The sequence below is a fragment of the Gossypium arboreum genome, chromosome 8 (genome assembly GCF_025698485.1).
Source record: "Gossypium arboreum isolate Shixiya-1 chromosome 8, ASM2569848v2, whole genome shotgun sequence".
Classification (NCBI taxonomy): Eukaryota; Viridiplantae; Streptophyta; class Magnoliopsida; order Malvales; family Malvaceae; genus Gossypium; species Gossypium arboreum.
Window position 1 is genome coordinate 16826975 of NC_069077.1, and position 22241 is coordinate 16849215.

The window sequence follows — 22241 nt, forward strand, 5'->3', positions numbered from 1 at the left end:
CCAAATTATATTAGAAATTAAAATATATAGATTAAACCTTAAACTAAAGTATATTAGAGATCAAAATTAAAATTTAACTATTTTTATAAAATAAAAATAAAATAGCATTGTGGATGTTTCACTTGTCAGCTAAAAGAAAGGTCATTTGAACTTTTTTTTTTAGAATATCAATTAAACTCCCTTTTATATCTAGCTATATAAGCATGTAGGCAAAATAGTTACTTCATGGAAAAAAAAGTAAGTTTTTAAAGAAATTATATAAAAATTAAAACACGTGTATATATATATTATTTTTAATAAAATTAGAAATCCTATCACATACGTATGCATGTGGAAACTATGTACTTGGCATGGATTCAAATCCTACCTCGTGCAAAATTTTTATTTATTTTTAAATAAAAAGACTAAAATACCTTCGAAGAAAATAACTTATTTTAATTATGGAAGAACATCTTCATAATTTCACTAAACGAGTTGGTGCCTAGTTGACTCGTAACACTAACTCAGATATTTTATTAATACTAGTACAATCATGCAAAATGCTCCCAAACTCAGAAAGATTTGTCATAGTAGTTCTCAATGTGGCTATGACCAATTCACAATCTGACTCAATGACCCCCTCCTCAAAACCTTCTTGTTTCAACCATGATAGAGCCTCATATATGACAAACAAATTAGCCATGTTATTGTTGAACCCTCAAAGTAGCGAACTAGAAACACCCTAGACAAAAGCCTCCATATGAGAACGGACAACAACAAATGAGGAACGTCTCTGCTCGTTGTTAACTATCGCATCCACGTTACACTTTAGCCATTCCAGATCAGGTCTAAACTAATGCTCACTATTATCGCACCTCGACAATAGGTTATTGTAAATTGTTAACAATGTAAATTGTTAATAATGTTACGAGCATCCATCCAATCTTGTAGAAAATGATCAGCAATCAAAATAACTGTAAGGACACTATACTTTATTACCAAATGAGAAGATTTCAATGTAGCCAGAGACTCTAAGTCATTGTCAATATGCGGTGGTGAGAATGAACAACAACCAAATCGAAAATGGTGCTCAAGAAGGAAAAATCGACTATGATTCCACTACCAACCCCAACTCCCGCCAAACAACCATAGCAATCAGGCAATATATATTAGAACATGCTCTACACTTTTGACACCCCACAATGAGGAAAAAGGGAAATGATCGGACAACCAATATCAGCAACGCCACCTTTATACTGGAGAAAACACTGTAAGCAACACCACTAGAAGTCGATGACATTAGGATGGACCTCTAAATTCCTCAACTTGTTCTAAGGCCTCTCAATAGCAAAATTCATAACATTGGACAGCGTGTTCAAAACCAGCATGTATCTCAACTTAACCCCGTACTCACTCGATCATGTGAAATGCCAAATTTGTCTATCTCTCAACTTATCGGTTGCTAAATGGATTGGTAACACTCTTTGCACATCAAAGGGGCCAATAAACCATCAACCATCGCCAAATCCCATCCAGCCTTGTTCTAATTGAAAAGATCGTACAGTCGAAGCTCATCCATACCATCCAAAAAAGTAGAGGCAACAAAAAAGTTTGAATCATCCGGAATCCAAGGTTCATTACAAATCTGAATATCATGCCCCAGACCAACCTACCATCAAACTCATTGAGCAAGCAAACATTTGGTTGCTAGAACACTTTTCTAAATAAACGAAGGGTTCCTACATTTTATAAAGTCAAAGAACCCATAATGGGAAAAATATTTGGCTTTGATAACATGAAAAAGAAGAGAGTCATGATTGACAGAAACTATCAACTCTGCTTACCAAGCATCACTAAGTTGAAGCAATGGAGATTCCGGAAGTGATCACCTCTCCCCTACTCTCATGAATGGAAGAGAGAAATCAACACTAAAATAATAAGCAAATAACCAAAATATATACTATCGTGCAATTTCTGCAAGTGTGAAGGGTCTGTTGTAATATAATTATACAATGGGGTATGGAGTACTCTAAGGATCAAACCCAAATGAGTCAACAATTGAACCAAATCTAGCTACGAGCATGCAAAATAAAGAGTTTAACCAACTAATCACTAAAAATTATACTATGAAAAACCATAAAGTTGAGAGTAATTACACTAATTTATGAACTAACTAAAAAAGGACTAAATCGTAAAGCGTGCAAAGTTATGAATTAACAAATAAATAAAAAACAGTGGTTGATTGATTTTGATGTGGTTCACCAACTCTTAAATTAGGGACCTAAATTGCTTAAATGTCTAAAATGATTCCATTTTACCTCTCGGCCTCAATTTTACCAAATTAGACAAGTTAATATGATTTATCTCTCGATTTCACCGGCTAGCCCGAGACGAACGAATAGATGCTTAAGAAGATTACCTATCGGTCTCACTTGCTTAGATTTTCCTTAAGGGGCGTTAATCCTAAGTTTTTAGGTTTATTCCATTTAGTCTAATTTATTGCAATTTAGCCCCTTATTAAAAAATCAGCTGACCCACATCTCTATCAATCAACCCCTTTAAGGTTCAATTACTCATGATAAAAACTAAGCTCACAAACAATAAAAAAAGGAAACATGGTAGCCATTAACATCAAAGTCAACAAGAAAATGAAATTTTAGATACCTAGAAAACTTAAAAGAAAAGTAAAGACTAGTATCTAACAGCCAAATAATAAACAAAGAACACTAAAGACGAAGTTTTTGACAGATGAAAATAAAATAAACTGAAATATCATTAACATAAAAATTTGAAAGTCATTACAAATAAAGAAGAGGTACTAAAGGTGCAAATAAACCCTAGCTACAATAATAACTAACTTAACTAACCTAGGGAATTAGGGCCCCCAATGGCACAATTGGCCAATTAGGGTCTCAAAATGAATAAAAAGAGACATTTACACTTACTTAATTGCAAAAAATAAGCTAAACTATTGAAAAGACATTCAAATTGCTTAAAAACAAGCTCATCATTGTAACAACCCATTTTTCAGTGGTGTTGAAAAAAGTGGTTATGGGACCACAATTCCAACGAGTAAGTCTATAAATATTATTATGTAATATTTATGAGTTAAATATAATATTTTAATAAATCATGATTTGGTAGAATTGTTAATTGGCCAATTAGACATAGTACAAGTGGTTCGTACCGAAAGTCAATGGTTTTTGAAAATGAGGTATCGGGACCTTATTTCTGTAAATCAATCTCGTAAATATTTTCATTGAATATTTACAGAGCTATTGTATAGGTGAATTGAAGTTTGGTCTGTTAATTTTGATGATTTGATAGTTAATTAAGGAAAAAAGACTAAAACATAAAAAACCGTAAGTTAATCGGTATTGGATTTTATTAGCTAAAATACTTAATTGGTAATTGCTTAAGGCTTTAAAAGGAAAATAACCCTTTGTATGAGAGCATGGACTGTTAAGCCTATGATTTTGGGTGGAATTTTTTTATGATTAAGGTTAAAATAATAATTTAATAAAAGGTAATAAAAATAATTAAACATAGCAAAGTGATGGTTGTCATCACTTTCTTCTTCCACTGATTATTTTTCACCATAGATAAGAATCTCTCAAATATTCAATCTATTTGGCCTTGCATGGTAAGGTTTTATAAACTCTTTTTTTATAAATTTTATGTTTTAAAAATCATTGTAACTTAACTAGCTATCTCGGGTACTAAATTGAATTTTTTTTTAAAGTTTGTAAAAGTTACCATTGTTGATGTTTTAATGTTCTTGATAGGAAATGATAGATTTGTAAGCTTGGAAATGCTTTAGGACTATTTTATTAAGTGATTTTTGTTAGTTTTTTGCATTAAGGGACTAAAATGAGATGTTGATGAAATTGACATGAGAATTCTATAAATTAGGGTTGTAAAGGTTATAATTGAAATTGGAATGAAAAACAAAGTACAATTGTGAAAGTTATACTCAATTCTATTTTAGGGACTAAATTGAATAAAATGTAAAAGTTTAGGAAAATTGTGTAAAATGAAATTAAAAGGTCATATGCATGTATTTGAGTGTTATAATACATTTGAAATTGATAATTTGAACTTTAACTATTATATAGATCAAGTTGTTGATAATCAAGGAAAAAGAAAACTACAAGATAATCCCTATGTTTTATTTCGTTAGCTGATTGTGTTAGGTAAGTTCATAAGTTTAAAATTATTATAAATGTTAATTAATTCTATTATAAATACTTACATATGTACTAAATGAATCTTGGATGAAATAACATTGTATAAAGGTTGAGTTTGGACTCAATTGAAAGATAAATAGACATGTATGTGATAAATATATTCTGTGTAGAGTAATGCATGATATTGAGATGATTTTGATATATGCCTTCGTACTTGTGAATGTTATAGTAACATGAAAGTCCTGAATCCTGTACAATTGCCCGTTTAAACCTAATGAATGTTTAGGATACAATTAACATGCCAATAAGGTAAATGTGCGATTATCATGTTAGCACTATGGTGCTCCTGATAGTACTTTCGTACTCCTGTTAGCACTACGATGCTCTTAATAGCACATTTGTGATCCTGTATGCACTATAGTGCCCCTGATTGCACATTTGTGCCTTGTTATGCACTCCGGTTTCTTGTTTGTAGTTCGGAGCTCTTGTATGCACATTTGTGCCCTATTTAGCACATCGGTGCTCCCTGATACTATAACTCGTGTATCTGAATCTTTTTACTATTTTTCTTCAATTTCTCTTGATTAAATAAGATAAGTGATTGACTTGTTTACTGGAATAAGCATTGATTATTAGGATTGAACTGATTGAAATGTTTTAATGATTGTTCGGTTACATGAATGTAACAGTCTAATTTTTGGTGGTGTCGGAAATAGTGATTCGAGATCACTAAATCCGACGAGTGAGTTTTAAAATTCAATAAATTAATATTTATTATTTAAATGAGATTTTAGAAGTATTTTTGAATTAGTGAATTTTGTGAATTAAAAGAATTTATTAGGAAAAGTTAGTCTAAAACAAGGTACTGAGACCTTGATTTCATAAACCGAGCTGTAAATATTTTTATAAATATTTATAGAGTGTTAGTGAGTTAGAATTAAAGTTTCGTTAGAAAATTTTAACGTTTTGATAGTTAATTAATTAAAAAGGACTAGATTGAAAAAGGTGCAAAACTTGTTAAAATGATTAAATAGCTTAAGTGTTGAATGAAAGAGGACTTAAAAGGGAAATTAGCCTAAAGTAAATGTTTGAAATGGTTAAGGCAGAAAAAAACAAAGAAATTGGGTGAAATAAGGGCAAAATTGGAAAGTTTGTAAATTAAACAAATAAAATAAAGACTAAGTTGAAAATCTAGACATTTCTTCATTTTTCTTCAGTCAAAAACAACATTAAAGAGTCTCTCTAAGCTGGTTTTTCATATTCTTGCTACAAGTAAGTTCAATTCCTGGTTATTTCTTGTAATTTTGTGATTTTGAGACTTTTACAACTAGGTCCAACTATTGAAATCATTAGTTTTTGATTTTATGAGTGATTTGAAAGTTACCATGCATGAGTTCTGGAAGTCTATGATTAATTATCATGGATTTGAAGCTTTAATTTCATTATATGATGATTTTATTAAGTGATTTTAATAGAAACTGATTTTTAGGGCCTAATTGTGAAAAAGTTAAGAATTAGGGTTTTGTGCTAAAATTATGAGTGCAAAATGTTTTGTAGTAGTTTAGAATGATGGAATAAAGTGTTGATTGAGAAAAAATAGTTCAATTGATGGGTTAATTGATTAGGGACTAAATTGTAAAAATTATAAAATTTAGGGTAAAAGTGTAATTTTAGAAAAATTGAAAGACATAATTGTGAAGTGAATTAGAATTGAATTATATGCTAATGAATAGAAAATTTTATATTTTAGATCAAGAATCCGAAGATAAAAGTGGAAAAGAGAAAGTAGCGGATTGGTCTTTGAATTTCTACAAATTTTACAGATTGACCCAGGTAAGTTAATATGGTTGAATTTTATGATTGATTGTTAAAATCAGAGATTATATAATGTATTATTTCAAATCTTTGTTGTGGAACCATGATTATTGTGATAAAATGAAAATCGAAACAAACTTTCAAATTGAGTAGAAAACAGGATTGAGTATGATCGTTCTGTGATCAGTGATGAATTGATGGATAAGACCATGGTTGGACCATGGAAAAGTGTAGAACGTACGACCATAGCTGGGCTATGGCATTTCAGTGAAAAGACCATAATTGGATTATGGCATTGTGAATGTAAGATCATGGTTGGACCATGGCAGTATATTTGTGTGATAAACCATAATATATACATATTTTTACCCTATGTTTGACATATTTTTGGAAGGTTTATTATAAGATTTAATGAATTTGATGCTCCTAATCCTTTAATTTCATGTTTTATACTCAGGAGAGCTTAGGATAGTAAAAAGAGTAAGAAACGGGCCAAAAACAGACAAAATGGGCCTAATTCAGTGTTTCACACGGCCTAGGCAGTTCCACACGGGAAATCCACACGCCCGTGTGTCATGACCGTGTTGACTAAAAACCAACTCAGAATTACACACGGCTTGAGCACCTTCACACGAGTGTGGCATATGACCGTGTCCTTGTCGAACCCAAGTTTAATTCTACTCGAAAAAGGCTAATTTTTAGGGTTTTGAAGCATTCCAAAGTTTATATAAACACCCTAGAAAAGGATCAAAAGGGACACGGAAAGCAGAAGGCAGAAAATACTTAAAGACAGCCATTGGAATCAACTCGGAAGCAGGAATTACTTCAAGACTGAAGATCTCCATTCAATTTCTACTGAAGTTTTTGGGTTTCTTTATGTTTTGTTATTTTCCCAATTTTGAGATGTTTTCCCCCATAGTTATGAACTAAACTCCCTAAATACCTAAGGGAGATGAAGCCTAAGATAGATCTTATTACTATTTGAATTATATGATAAATACTTATTCTTATTCTTAATTGTGAGTTTTAATTCTTGTTTTAATATTTCTAGATATTAATTCAGGTTCTGATGTGCTTATTCAGTGGAGCAAAAGTCCCTGTTTAAGAGTAGATCCCCCATAATTAAGCGGAGTTGCATGCAATCCTAGAGATAAGACGACATAAATCTGCCAGATTAGAGTCAAATCTAATAAGGGAATCCATAGATCGAGTTAATGCGACAATAGGGGTTTTAATTAGAAAGAGATTTCAGTTAATCAACCTAGAGTTAGTTGTTTTTAGTTTCAAAAGGGATAATAACATAAATCAGGGATTTCTACAGATTAAGTCAAGTGAATAAATAGTCTAATTCAGAAGTAATAAGTGAAGTCTAGGTGGATTCTTCCTTGGGTATTGTCTTCTTCATCGGTTTTCCAAAAGTATTTTTCAACTTTCATCTCTGTCGTATTTTTAAGTTAATTAGATAATTAGTCTTAGTTTAAAAGCATCCCTTTAATTCTTAGGCTAGATAATAAAAAGATAGTAATTACTAGTACTTTTAGTCTTTGTGGATACGATATTTCCGGTCTCACCATAACTATACTACTGTTCGATAGGTGTGCTTGCCTTAGTCGAGTTTTTAGTTAGTTTAGCGACCATCAAGTTTTTGGCGCCGTTGCTGGAGACTAAGATATTAGGAACGCTTAATTTTTATTACTTTAGCCATTTTTATTTTTATTGCAATTTAATTTTCTTTTTATTTTAATTACTAATTTTTCTTTTATTTGCTTTTGGCAGGTTTTTATAGTTTATGACTAGAAGAAACCCGTCAGGACCTCTACTTTTTGACAGCGAAATTGAAAGTACAACTCGTAGAAATCGTAGAGAAATAAGGCGAAGCTTACGGTATATAGAGGAAGAGCACGAGGATGACACCAATAACACCGAGGAGATGGCTGAAAATCAAAACAACTCGTTGCCTCCTGTAGTGGCCACAAATCCAGTGAATCAGAATCCTGCTCCTTGTACTATGTAAGATTATGCTAAGCCCAATTTAACAGGAACTAAATCGAGTATAGTTAGACCTGCTGTTGCTGCAAATAATTTTGAATTGAAACCTAACACAATTCAAATGACACAACAGTTTGTTCAGTTTGATGGTTTGCAGGACGAGGATCCAAACACTCATTTAGCAAATTTTTTGGAATTTTGCGACACCTTTAAGATCAATGGCATTTCTGACGATGCCATTCGCCTTCGGTTATTTCCCTTTTCATTATGAAATAAGGCTAAATAGTGGTTAAACTCGTTACCACGAAGGTAAATCACTACTTGGGAACAAATGACTGAAAAATTTTTGCTTAAATATTTTCTGCCGACTAAAATGGCAAAGTTAAGGAATGACATCTCTTCTTTTGTGCAGATGGATTTAGAAATACTTTATGATGCATGGGAGAGATACAAGGATTTATTGAGAAGGTGCCCTCACCATGGGTTACCTCTTTGGCTACAGGTTCAAACTTTCCACAATGGTTTGAATCCCTCAACTAGACAAATGATCGACGTAGCTATTGGAGGAACTATCAATAATAAGACACCTGAAGAGGCTTATGAGTTCATAGAAGAGATGTCACTGAATAATTATCGGTGGCAAGTCATGAGGACAAAGCCGAAAAAAGCAACCGACGTTTTTAACATTGATTCGATTACTATGCTTTCAAATCAGGTAGAACTTTTGAATAGGAAGATTGATGGTTTATTTGGTTCTACGCAGGTACATCCAGTAATGCAGTGTGATGCAAGTGGTGGTGAGATCACTACAGTAAAATAGGTTTTTAGCGGCGTTCTTTTTGGGCCTATAGTGGCGCTTTTACAAACGCCGCAAAAAACGCCGCTAAAGACAACGCCGCTAACATTTTGTGGCGTTTATGAAAAAAACGCCGCTATAGAACATGACCTTTAACGGCACTTTTTCCACAAACACCGCTAAAAAACATGACCTTTAGCGACGCTTTTCTCACAAACGCCACTAAAGATCATGACCTTTAAAAAAATTATTTTATTTTAATTAAATAATATTTATTTCTATGTTAAATATTATATTATGTTTAATTTTGAAATTTGAACTTTAAACTATATACTTTTAAGGATAAATAAAAATATTAATTAAATTAAATTTTCTATTAAAATTTAAACTTCAAAACTAAATATAAAAATTAATGAATTTAAATTTAATACATAAACATTGATTCAACATGTAATTTAATACATAAAAAAAACACACACACACACAGACACACTCACAAAGTATTACAATTTCTAAAACAAAATTCATCTTGGTGAGAAAAGAATGCCAAATCATCATCACCTCTCATTAATCAAAGGAAAAAAAATCAGAAAAGAAGAAGAAACAATATACAACAGAGGGCTGGTTCAAGCTTAGATGAAGCCAAAGTATTGCAATGCCTGCATATATAACTTAGTGAAGTACTTTGATCTTGATCTTGGTTAGTCAAGCGAGACATTATTGCATTATAGGTTGGGTGGACATAAGGTTTAAAATCAAAACCAAAACCCTGCAACAAACAATCACAATTGTAATCAATAAATCAAATGAAACATGGAATTACCAAAATAGATACATTAGGTTTATATCAGGATAAGACTTGTTCCAGCAATAAAGAAAATTGTTAAACGGAATCTAGGTCACCTGATTGAGCAAAACAAGGAAATTAGCTATACCATTTACTGTAATAAAAGTGAAATCAGTAAAAAGTAAACCCATAATAAAAAAACTGATGCTAGGCTAATCGTAAATGCTAATGTCGTTGTAAATATGTGACAGGCATAAGTCCAGTTTCATGTTGATGGACTTGTAAAGGCCTCAAAAAGAAAATAAGTAGCCATATATGAAAAAGACAAAAATGGTCAAATGAAGGTTAAAGGAGATGTCATGACGAACCTCACGTGTTTAATGTCTATCTCCTTTCTCGATTTCATGTGACTCATAACATGTTTCACTTTTTTTATTAAGCTCACAAATATCACAGGTTTTTAGTTATCATAATCTTAATTTCTATGTCCAATAGCATTGATAAAGTTATTATTTTTCATTCAAACAAATTTGGTATTATCTTTAGTCACTTTGAAGTGTCTAATCGTTGAAGATGAGCGCAAAATGCCATAGTTGCTGAAAAACAAGCTCATGCCAAAGTTCGAACTCTATACCTCTAGCATATAAGGGATCTTGAACCCAAAGTATTGAAAATGTCGATCAAAAGGAAGAGGAGATAAACTTGACGATGAAACTCTAATGGAAAGACGTTAAACTTTTGGAAGAAAAAAGCAAAAGATGTTTAAGGGACTCATGTCAAGAACTCATGTCAAAATCAAACTGGTAATGGATAAACTCGGGACTCATCATGATAAAAAACAAAAAAGAACCTACCTCGTGCTATTACATCCTCTTTCCTTCTCAACTCCTGCAAAATATAAAGTTAACATTCAGTTACTACAAGGACAAATTAATCTAAAAGCAAAATGAATAGCAAAACCACCTTACATACAACACAGTTACATATTGCATCCGAACATATAAGAATCAAGTCATTGCATAATTTTAGTATTTTCATAATAAAAAGACTACAGAACATAAAGATATTTTACAAGCATTCAGCTAGAAAAACTAAACTGAAATATGAATTGGAAATTGATTCAAAAACTATGGTTTTGATTTTTTGTGCCAAGATAGCAATATTTAAATTACTTGAAATCTGTATAATTTGTAGCTATAAAGCGAAAGGAACAACTTATCACAATTGATATCGAGTCTTGCAAAAATAAATCGGAAGCACCACACTTATTATTCAAGGCGACCTCACTCTCACGTAAATGACCAACAACAAATTACATTCACGCTTATTGATTCAGCCTCTTTTGCTTTAAGTTCCTTCTCTCTTGCTTTTAGATCATATATATTTTAATCATATATAAGACAAAAACATCAAAAGAAGTCTATGATTTTAATCATATATATTTTAATCATTTGTGACCAAAAAATGGATGTCGGATAGAAAATATATAAGAAAATGCATTGAGTTCAGAGTTCATTCATAGAGATATATAAGAAATTGCAAAGCTCCTAAAGAGTGAAACAAAAATATTGATGAGACTCGAATTTTGACATTAAATTTGTAACGTTTTATTTATGTTTAACATTTTCCCTTCCTTTTTTGGTTTAAAACTCAAAGTTTTTATGATTTTTTTTTATATTTTTCTCGTCAAATTTATTGTTAATATTATATTTGAAGTTTGTATCTGTCTCTTTCAATAATATTACCTTGAAAATTTAAACATACATTCTCTTTTTAAAATGTAATATAGGTTATCACTTCACTCAATATTTTTTCATCTATCAATTCAAGTTTTTATGACATAGGCAGAATCAAACTAGAAATCTTCTCATAAAATTAGCTACCTATAATTGTTTCAAAGCTACAGCTTAGGGTAAGTCAGTTTCCATATGACTAAATAGTAAACAATAACCAATCTGAGTATATTTTAACCTTAAAGACCATGACTTTAGTTTATCTCTCTTTCTCTCTCAGGATTTACTTTGAACATGAACATCAACTAACAAGGAAAACCCCACTAGGTACCTGGTTAGGTTTGGTTTCAATAAACCATAAACAAACAATCAAAGACTAACATTCAGAAGCATTGAACTAAGTCGCATGGCAACAAATGAATCAAGGTTCCAAAGACAGATTGAGGGAAAATTTTATAACAGACTTAATTTTACTATTATCACAGTCAAATTAAACCCTAAAACAAAATTCAAGAGGGCAATAAATAAATAATTTTCTAAAAGAAAAAACCTTGGTACCCTGAGTACGAGTGACGAATGAGCCTTGATATCGTACCAATCCTTCTTAGTGAAAGGATCTGCTCTAAACAAAAAAAAAATCAAACATTTAACGAGGAAATCTGCTATGTAAAACAATAATATTATAATGCTTACATATTTATTTTTACAAATAAAAGAAAAATAAGGCAAACTTGGTCAGGCAGTCCACTTAACTAAGCAAGCACTTATAACTTTTAAAATGTCCAAAAATACAAACAACAATGATAGAGTAACGAAGTCATGTTTAAACCATAATCAGGTTGTAATGACAACTTCAGATTCACAACAATAGTAATGAACTATAAGTTGATAACAAATGTACAAAAGTGGGAAAGCTCAACCGCATTACACATCAAAAATCAATAGACATGAATAAATCCAAAAACAACGGTGAAACGACTATCCATCCTCTCTTCCAACAAACAATTTCTACATGGTTGGGAAAACAAATAAGAAAAGATAAACGGCAAAACTTCTACTTACTGCTCTAATGTAAGGAGAATCAGGGTGCTTCAGTAGCCCATGCATTTGCTTGACAGCAAGTTTCTTGGTAAAAAAACTTGTAAAGAAGGCAGAATGTAGTAGAAGGACCACGACAATTCCCAGTCATCCAAGGTTCGACATGATCATCTTGATTGTAAATTTCATCAATGACTTCATGGTAAGTCTTTAATCAATAAAGCTCTTTGAAATATTCAGAAGATAATATATTCATACAAAGCACCTTCTCTAACAGTGAATCAGTCGGTTTAGCACATGTCTGTATCTCCATGACAATACCCCACACTGTCAACACAAGACTACACACAAAGTGTCATAAATCATAACCTTACTCCGCTCAAAATAACATCATCTGATTTTCGAGAGAAAAGAAACAGAATCAAAAGAACCAGAAAACCCATCCTGATTTCTAATATCTAAAAAAAAACCTTAAAATTATTCGAGATACAAAAACCAACCCTAATCAAATTAATTGGAAATAAGGTATTTTCTTTAAAACATCGTGCGTAGAAGCATATTAATCGTCAATCAAATCTCAAAACCCTAATAAGTACAAACGACAAAGCAAATCCCTTAAAAAAGTTTCATTTGACAAAATATCCTCGGCCAGAATTGAAATAACCGAATAAAGAGAAAAAGTAGATAGATTCAACATAAGATAAGGGGGAAAACCGAGAAATCATAAGGGAAGGATAAGGAATTGAGAAACGCACCACTAAAAAGCGTGAGAGTGATGAAATTTTGGGAAGGAATCAAAGCAATTGATAGGAGGAGGATAAACAATAAACCCTAAGTCGAAGAGATGAGAGCTTAGGCTTACCTCTTACCTATTAAAAACAAAAATGAGAGACTAATCAAGTTTTTCGGGTATAAATTAGAAGAACATGTTGAGAAAGGCTGAGAAAGAAAAGGGAATTGAGAAAGAAAAGGAAATTGGGAAAGAAAAGGGAATGGAGGAAGAGAAATAAAAGTACAGGCTGAGAATCGCTGAGAAAGAAAATGGAATTGGGAAAGAAGAGTGAATTGGGGGGAGAGAAATAAAACAGCGTCGTTTCAATCAAAAGTAAAATTTAGCCACGTATTATATCAAAACGGTACAGTTTTATTTAAAATAAATTAATTTTTTGCGGCTTTTTTTATCATAAACGCTGCTATTGCTTGCCTTTTGCGGCGTTTTTATTATAAACACCGCTAATGCTTGATTTTTTTATAATTTTATATTGAATTATTATATCTTTCATATCAATTTTATATAAATATTTTTAAAAAATTTAAGTAATATTTAAAAATTAGATAAATTTTGAAATTTTATATATTTTATATATCAAATGGATTAGATTAAATATTTTTAAATATAGAAACATTAATTGATTGCATAAAATTTCATTATTTAACAAATCTCAAGTAAACCTTAAATCTAAACCATTTAATATATATAAAGTTTATCTATTATCTCTTAAATAATTTAAACTATAATCATAATTTTAATATATTAAATTTAATATTATCTCTTTTACAATTATATAAGAAATTATTTAATATATAAATTAAAAACACTAATTAATCTAAACCCTAAACCCTTAACTCCTATTCAAACGAAGGCAGGGCGCGTTAAGCAGAATCCTGAGCTAGTGGTAGTGGCTCTATTGACTATAGCCGTCCCACATAAACCCTAAACCCTTAACCCCTAACACCTAAATATTAAATCTCAACCCTTAAACCATAAACCATAAACCATAATCCCTAAACCCATAATCCATAATCCATAAACCTTAAAATAGTAACTTTTAAACCTTAAACCCTAAACTATATACCTAAATCATAAACCTTAAACCATAATGATAATTAATTCAATATTTTAAAATTAATACTATCTCTTTTACGATTATATAAGAAATTATTTAATATATAAATTTAAAAACAATAAGTCATATACCCAAAAATTTTAAAATTATTTTAAATAATAGTATTTTAATTTTTTCATTTTAACAAATATTTTTCTATGTTTTTACTTTCAAATTTTTTCTACATGTTATTATTATTTTGAAGAATTTAAATATTCAATTAAAATAAATTGTATTTTAATTAATATAAATAAACCAGTTAAATAATAAATAAACAGATAAAATGTTTTTTGCGGCGTTTTTCAAAAAGCACCGCTAATGCTCGATCTATAGCGGCATTTTTAAAAAAGCACTGCTAATGCTCAATCTATAGCGGTGTTTTTCAAAAAGCATCCCTAATGCCACTAAAGTTCAACATAAAACGACGGTGTTGTACTTAATTTTTTTGTGGCATTTTTGAAAAAACGCCGCTAATGGTCAACCTATACGATGTTTTTCAGAAAGTGTCGCTAATGCTTGATCTATAGCGGCGTTTTTCAAAAAGAGCCGCAAATGCTTAATCTATCGCGGCGTTTTTCAAAAAGCGCCGTTAATGCCACTAAAGTTCAACATAAAACGATGACGTTGTGCTTAACTTTTTTGTGGCATTTTAAAAAAAGCGCCGCTAATGGTCGACCTATAGCGGCGTTTTTTAAAAAGCGCCGCTAATGCTTGACCTATAGCGGCGTTTTTCAAATAGCGCTGCTAATGCTTAATCTATAGTGTCATTTTTTATCCAAACGCCGCTAAAAACCGGTTTTGCTGTAGTGGATGAGCAATTCAGAATAACCACCCTACGGCCCCAACATGGAGAACGAGCAAATGAACTATATGGGTAATAATCCTCGACCTCAAAATAATCCTTACAGTAACACTTACAATGCAGGTTAGAGGAACCACCCAAATCTCTCATGGGGAGGCCAAGGGGATCAAAGACCACCCCCTCCAGGCTTCCAACAACAACCTTACCAGCAAAAGAAAAAGCCAAACCCTAAGGAGATGATGATAAAGTTTATTTCAGGAGCGGAAACCCATTTTCAAAACACTGAAACTGCACTTAAAAATCAGCAAGCATCCATTCAAGGGCTCAAGAATCAAATAGGACAGGTAGCTAAAATGATTTCAGAGAGACCACCAGAGAGTCTACCTAGTAACATTGAACCCAATCCAAAAGAGCATGTGAAAGCAGTTACACTAAGGAGTGGAAAAGTGTTAGCTGAATCTGAAAAGAAACTGCCACAAGAATCTGACAGAAAAGAAGATGAGGAGTAAAACCTGAAACAAGTGAAAAACCGGTGCTGAGGGAATATAAACCACCAATTTCGTATCCAGCAAAGTTGAAGAAAGACCGCATGGATGCACAATTCGGTAAATTTCTTGAACTTTTTAAACAGTTGCATATTAACTTACCTTTTGTTGAAGCTATCTCACAGATGCCTACATATGCAAAATTTTTGAAGGAGCTGTTAACAAATAAAAGGAAGTTTGAAGAGTTGTCATAGTAGAACTCAACAAGGAGTGCTCGACCATACTCCAAAATAAACTGCCAACCAAACTGAAAGATCCAGGAAGTTTTACTATTCCCTATTTAATTGATAGTTTAAATGTTGAGAAGGCACTAGCTGATTTAGGCGCTAGCATTAATTTGATGCATTACAAAATGTTCAAGCAACTTGGCATTGGGGAACCAAAACCTACTAGGATGAGTCTTCAACTAGCTGACAGATCTGTTAAATATCCTAGAGGTATTATCGAGGATGTACTCGTTAAAGTAGATAAATTCATATTCCCTGTTGATTTTGTTGTGCTTGACATGGATGAGGATGTTGAGGTACCTTTAATTTTAGGTCACCCATTTTTAGCCACTACTAGGGCTGTTATTAATGTGGGTGACGGTAAACTTGTGCTTAGGGTAGGTGATGAAGAGATTATTTTTAAAATTTATGATGTCATGAGATTCTCTAGAGAATAAGATGACTCCTGTTATTTTGTTGATTCTATTGATCATACTACTCAAGATTCTTTACAGAAAATCATACATAAGGACATGTTGGAATTGTGTCTTGCTCAAGGAGAGAAGGAAAATGACGATGATTCTATGATAGGTAAGATAAAAGCTGAACTAAATTCTAATGAGCCTTCACTTAGATAGAAGAGCTATGAGGGTATTGAGGTAAACAATGAATTAAAATTAAAACCCTCCGTGGAAGAACCTCCTAGATTAGAATTGAAGCAACTACCAAATCACCTAGAATATGCGTTTCTTAGAAATAATTCCACATTACCAGTGATCATTGCTTTAGATTTGCAGCCAACTAAAAAGGATGAATTTCTTCAAGTATTGAAGGACATAAAAGAGCTATAGCTTGGAAGATTTCTGACATAAGAGGATCAATCCTTCTTTACGCACACAAAATTTTAATGGAAGATGAATATAAACCTTGCGTGCAAGCTCAAAACGATGAATCCTAACATGAAAGAAGTCGTAAAAGTCGAGGTAATTAAACTTCTAGATGCTGGAATTATTTATCCTATTTCTGACAGTTCTTGGGTGAGTCCTATGCAGGTTGTCCCTAAGAAAGGAGGCATGACTGTTGTGGCTAATGAGAAGAACGAATTAATCCTAACACGAACAGTCACGAGATGAAAAGTTTGCATTGACTATAGGAAATTGAACAATGCCACCAGAATAGATCATTTTCCCTTACCATTCATTGATCAGATGTTGGAAAGATTATCTGGGCATATGTATTATTGCTTCCTAGATGGACTCTCTGGTTATTTCCAAATCCCAATAGCGCTTGAGGACCAAGAGAAAACGAATTTACATGTCTATACGGTACGTTTGCTTATCGACGAATGCCTTTTGGATTATGTAACGCCCCTTCTACTTTTCAGTGATGCATGTTGCCCATTTTTGATGAACTCGTAGAAGACATTATGGAGGTATTTATGGATGACTTCTCGGTATTCGGTAACTCTTTCCATCTTTGCCTTAAAAATTTAAAACGAGTTTTAATAAGATGTGAGGAAACTAACCTTGTACTGAATTGAGAAAAATGTCACTTCATGGTTCATGAAGGGATTGTGTTAGGCCACAAAATTTCTAGTAAACGATCGAGGTTGACAAAGCAAAATTTGAAACTATTGAGAAATTACCTCCCCTAATTCAGTTAGGGCTATTCAAAGCTTTTCAAGTCATGCTGGATTTTATAGAAGATTTATTAAAGATTTTTCTAAAATAGCTAAACCTTTAACGAATTTACTCGAAAAAGATGTACCTTTCAATTTCAATCAGGAATGTTTAGAAGCATTTAATACTCTTAAAGATAAATTAATTAATGCTCCAATTGTAGTTGCACCTGATTGGAATTTACCCTTTGGACTAATCTGTGATGCGAGTGATTTTGTAGTAGGTGCGGTTCTTGGATAGCGAAAAGACAAGCATTTTCAACCGATCTATTATACTAGCAAGACATTGACAGCCGCTCAAGAAAATTATACGACGACGGAGAAAGAATTGTTGGCTGTGGTTTTTGCATTCGATGAATTTAGACCATATTTAATATTATCTAAAGTTGTCATTTACACTGACCGTTCAGCTCTTTGATACCTCCTTATTAAAACAGATGTAAAACCTCGACTAATAAGGTGGATTTTATTGTTGCAGGAATTCGATTTAGAAATTTGAGATAAGAAAGGAGCAGAAAATCTTGCAGCAGATCATCTATCTATATTAGAAAATCCACATCTCAAGGAGCTTGATGAACATGTGATAAATGACTCATTCCCTGAAGAACAACTCTTTGCTATACTGACTTTGAGGAACCTTGGTTTGCAGATATTGCAAATTATTTAGCTGCTAACGTTACACCAAAAGGGTTGACACATTAGCAAAAGAAACAGTTCTTTACTGATGTGAAAAAATATTTTTGGGAGGATCCTTTTTCTTTTTCGCATATGTGTAGATCAAGTAATTAGATGATGCTTCACGAAGTGTGATGATCGCTAAACTAACTAAAAATTCGACTTAAGGCAAGCACACCTATCGAACAGTAGTATAGTTATGGTGAGACCAGAAATATCATATCCACGAGGACTAAAAGTACTAGTAATTACTATCTTTTTATTATCTAGCCTAAAAATTAAGAGAATATTTACCTAAAACTAATTATCTAATTAGCTAAGATTACAACAGAGACTAAGGTTGGAAAATACTTTTGAAAAACCGATTGAGAAGACAATACCCAAGAAAGAATCCACCTTGACTTCACTTACTACCTTTGAATTAGACGATTTATTCACTTGACTTATTCCATAGAAATCCCTGTTTTATGTTAATATCCCTTTCGAGACTAAAAACAACTGACTCTAGGTTGATTAATTGAAATCTCTTTCTAATTAAAACCTCTATAATCGCATTAACTCGATCTATGGATTCCCTTATTAGATTTGACTCTAATCTGGTAGATTTATGTCGTCCTAGGATTGCATGTAACTCCACTTAATTATGAATGATCTACTCTTAAACAAAGACTTTTCCTCCACTGAATAAGCATATCAAAAACCTGAATTAATATCCTGAAATATTGAAGCAAGGATTAAAACTTACAATTAAGAATAAGAACAAATATTTATCATATAAATCAAAAAGTAATAAGATTCGTCTTAGGTTTCATCTCCCTTAGGTATTTAGGGAGTTTAGTTCATGATAATAATGGAAAACATCTCAAAGTATGGAAAACAACAAAACATAAAGAAACCCAAAGAACTTCTAAGAAATTGGATGAAAATCTTCAGTCTTGATGTAGATCCTGCCATCGAGGTGATTCCGATGGCTATTCTTGAGTACTTCCCTGCCTTCTACTCTCCGTCTCCCCCTTAATCCTCTTCTAGGGTGTTTATATAGGCTTTTGAATGCCTAAAATAGCCTAAAATTAGCCTTTTCCAAGTAGAACTAGACTTGGGCTCGATAGGAACACGGCTGTGTGCCACGCCCGTGTGAAGGTGCTCAGCCGTGTACAATCCTGACTTCGATTAATGTTGACACGGCCATGACACAAGGGCGTGTGGTCTACCCGTGTGTCACACACGGGCGTGTGGATTACCCGTGTAGAAGTGCCTAGGCCGTGTGAAACACTGATTTAGGCCTAATTTTTCTGTTTTTGGCCCGTTTCTCGCTCTTTTTTCTATCATAGGCTTTGTTGAGTATAAAACATGAAATCAAAGGGTTAGGAGCAAATTCAATGAAACCAAGGAAAAATCATCTATAAATATGCCAAGCATAGGGTAAAAATATGAATATATTATGGTTTATCAAATATCCCCACACTTAAGCATTTGCTTGTCCTCAAGCAAAATCCTCAACTCATAAATAAAATAATCCTTCTTAACTTATAATTCTCATTAATAGTGTTCGAAATAATCCACAAGTAATCATACATTAAGAGCTTAACAATAAGAACATTAAAGTTTCAAACAATCCAAATTGAGCATTTCAATTATAAAATCATAGGTTGAGATCCTCACTAATGATTCATTCAAATCACTCAAAGTGTTTAAGGTTCAATAATTAAGCACTCAACAGTCAAACATGAAAAGTTATTACCATAGGCTTGCATGAAAATCAAATCTCCACCACTATAATGAGATGATACACAAATCAAAAGGTCTTTAACAAGGTTGCAATGGGGCTTGGGTTAAAGGTGTGGATAAAGGCTACAAAAGAGGGTTGGAATTGGGATTAATTTAATAGGTTACCAAACTTAGAAAAAATAAAGCTAGTCATTGAATTACAAACAAGTGCCAGAATTAACACTAACCAAAACTAATGAAGGAAGCTTTTCTCTCAATACGATAACTTATCCAAGCTCTTTAGAAAAATGTGTAATTTGAATAAATATACGGTTTTTTTTAAGAATAAGAACAATAATGGAGAATACATGATAAGAAATAATTTAGCAACTGGAGTGAATGAACATAATTAGGTAACTAATCAAATTAAGTCTCAATAAAAAGGGAGTCAATAAAAAGGGAAAAATTCTTAATGGATAAAAAAGGAATAAGTTGTGGGTTTAAATTGAGGGATAAAGTCGAGAAATAATAGTTAAGGCTCAAAGGGGTTCACTAGGGGTCAATTATGTGGGTAGGCTTTTTGCAGGTAAATGGGTTAAAACCTAAGTGTCTTTATCATTTTAGTATATCAAATCAAAGGTATGATCTCGGCATGTATAATCGATGCAAGTTCTAGAATAGCAAATCAATGTTGACGCACTCATAAAAACAATCAGTGAGCAAGAAAGATGTATGCTCTAAAAGGCTCAAAATCTCTCGAAATTTATAGGTATTTGATGTCAATCCTGTAAATTCAAAACTTCAAGATAATACCTCAATTCAGGGAAACAACCTAGCAATTTTAATTCTCAAAAGTCAACTTATCAAGCTTGATCCTCTAGTGTCTTAAAGTTTAAACAATCAATGCACAGTTACTTATGATTTAATTCAAAACATATCAATAAAAAATCATAAGTCAATCAAGATTTATTCTAATAGTAATATGAAGAAATTATTTGAGAACAAGATAAAAATTCAGGTCTTTTTCTGATAATCACATAAATAACCTCCCCATACTTAAGATGTACATTGTCCTCAATGTACAGAGATAGATAATAGCAATATAAGCATAATACTAGAAGAGAGGGAGAGAAGCAAAACTGCCCTGGATTTGGATGTAATATTTGAAAGAGTGGGAATAGGTTTAGAGGCATTGAAAGTGATGTGTATGTGACATGTAGATAGAGGTGAAGGTGGTGGTAGAGGTTGGGTTCCACAATCACAGTCCCAGCGAAGAGGTTATCATGGTGGTCGGTGTCATGGTGGTATGGTCGTGGTTGAATAGGACATGGCAGTTGTGGATGATTGTTTGTTTATGCCTTAGTAGTACTCGTCGACTGAACCTTTTGAAACTGCGATACCATCAATAATATTTAAGGGATTTATATGTATATGGTTATTATGGTTAGTAATAATGAAATAACTAGATAAAATAATATTCAAATTATACTAATAAAAGTCTTGTAAGTAATTGATAACGAAAGTGCAAAAGAAATGCCAAAATAAAGATAAAATGAAAAGAAAAGTAATTTGAAAATTAGATGGACTTAATAGTCCTCGTCGACAGTTGGATCGTGAGGTGGTGGTGCTGGAGGCTATATGTGAAAATGTTGGCAAATTTGTTGTAGCATCGCCTTGATACTATCGAATCGCGGAGTGCAATACTGCTCAAAGCGATGAAGGTGGTCAGAAACTTTCGATAATGAAGCAGCCGCATGAACTGGTCGGTGACTCGGTGGTGGCTGTGAAGGTGGGTCCTTCTAAAATACAAGGATATCATCAAGAATATCCTAGGTGTCCTCCTCATCGGTAGCTCGTGTACGTCGGTACTGAGGAGGGTCGAACCCACGATGACGCTCAGTCATTCGCATATGGAGCATACTTTGGATGCCCTGTGGGGACATCTGGCCAATGAGAGTGAGCGATGAAGACTGCGCCATTGTATTTAGGAGCCCAAAATATCGTGCTAGATGAGTCACATATGGGCCAATGCTGATGACTCCCTTTCGGTGTCGTTTTTGTAACGCCCCAAATTTTCGGGAATTCTGTAAAAGTTGTAAAATTTAAAATTCTGTGTTCTATTTGTTATGTGTAGGATTAATCATGTTGGTGGGCCTCTAGAAGGCCCAAGCTTAGGATTGAACCCGGTAGTTTTAATTAAATTTAATTCTATAAGAGAAAGGGGTTCTGATAAATTGGGCTTTTAGGAATTATTTGTGAAAAATAGATCACAAGGAAGCAAGTGGTAAAGTGGCTTGTGACGCCACTGGGAAGGATGTAGTGGCGTGTGGAAGCTTGGGGAGGACCCAGGTTCAAGTCACAATGACAGCAAATTAAGTGATTAATTTTTATGTACAGAAAAGGAAGTAATGGGCTGAA

General features: G+C 32.7%; 1 non-coding gene and 1 pseudogene across 1 annotated transcript; both read right to left on the reverse strand.

Moving 5' to 3' along the window:
* Positions 1 to 8349: 8349 nt before the first annotated feature.
* LOC128279738 (small nucleolar RNA R71) lies at positions 8350 to 8456 on the reverse strand. The gene has a single exon (XR_008269934.1). It is a non-coding gene; the product is annotated as a small nucleolar RNA R71 (small nucleolar RNA).
* Positions 8457 to 9521: 1065 nt separating this feature from the next.
* On the reverse strand, positions 9522 to 21802 carry LOC128296588 (pre-mRNA splicing factor SR-like 1; annotated as a pseudogene).
* Positions 21803 to 22241: the final 439 nt, after the last annotated feature.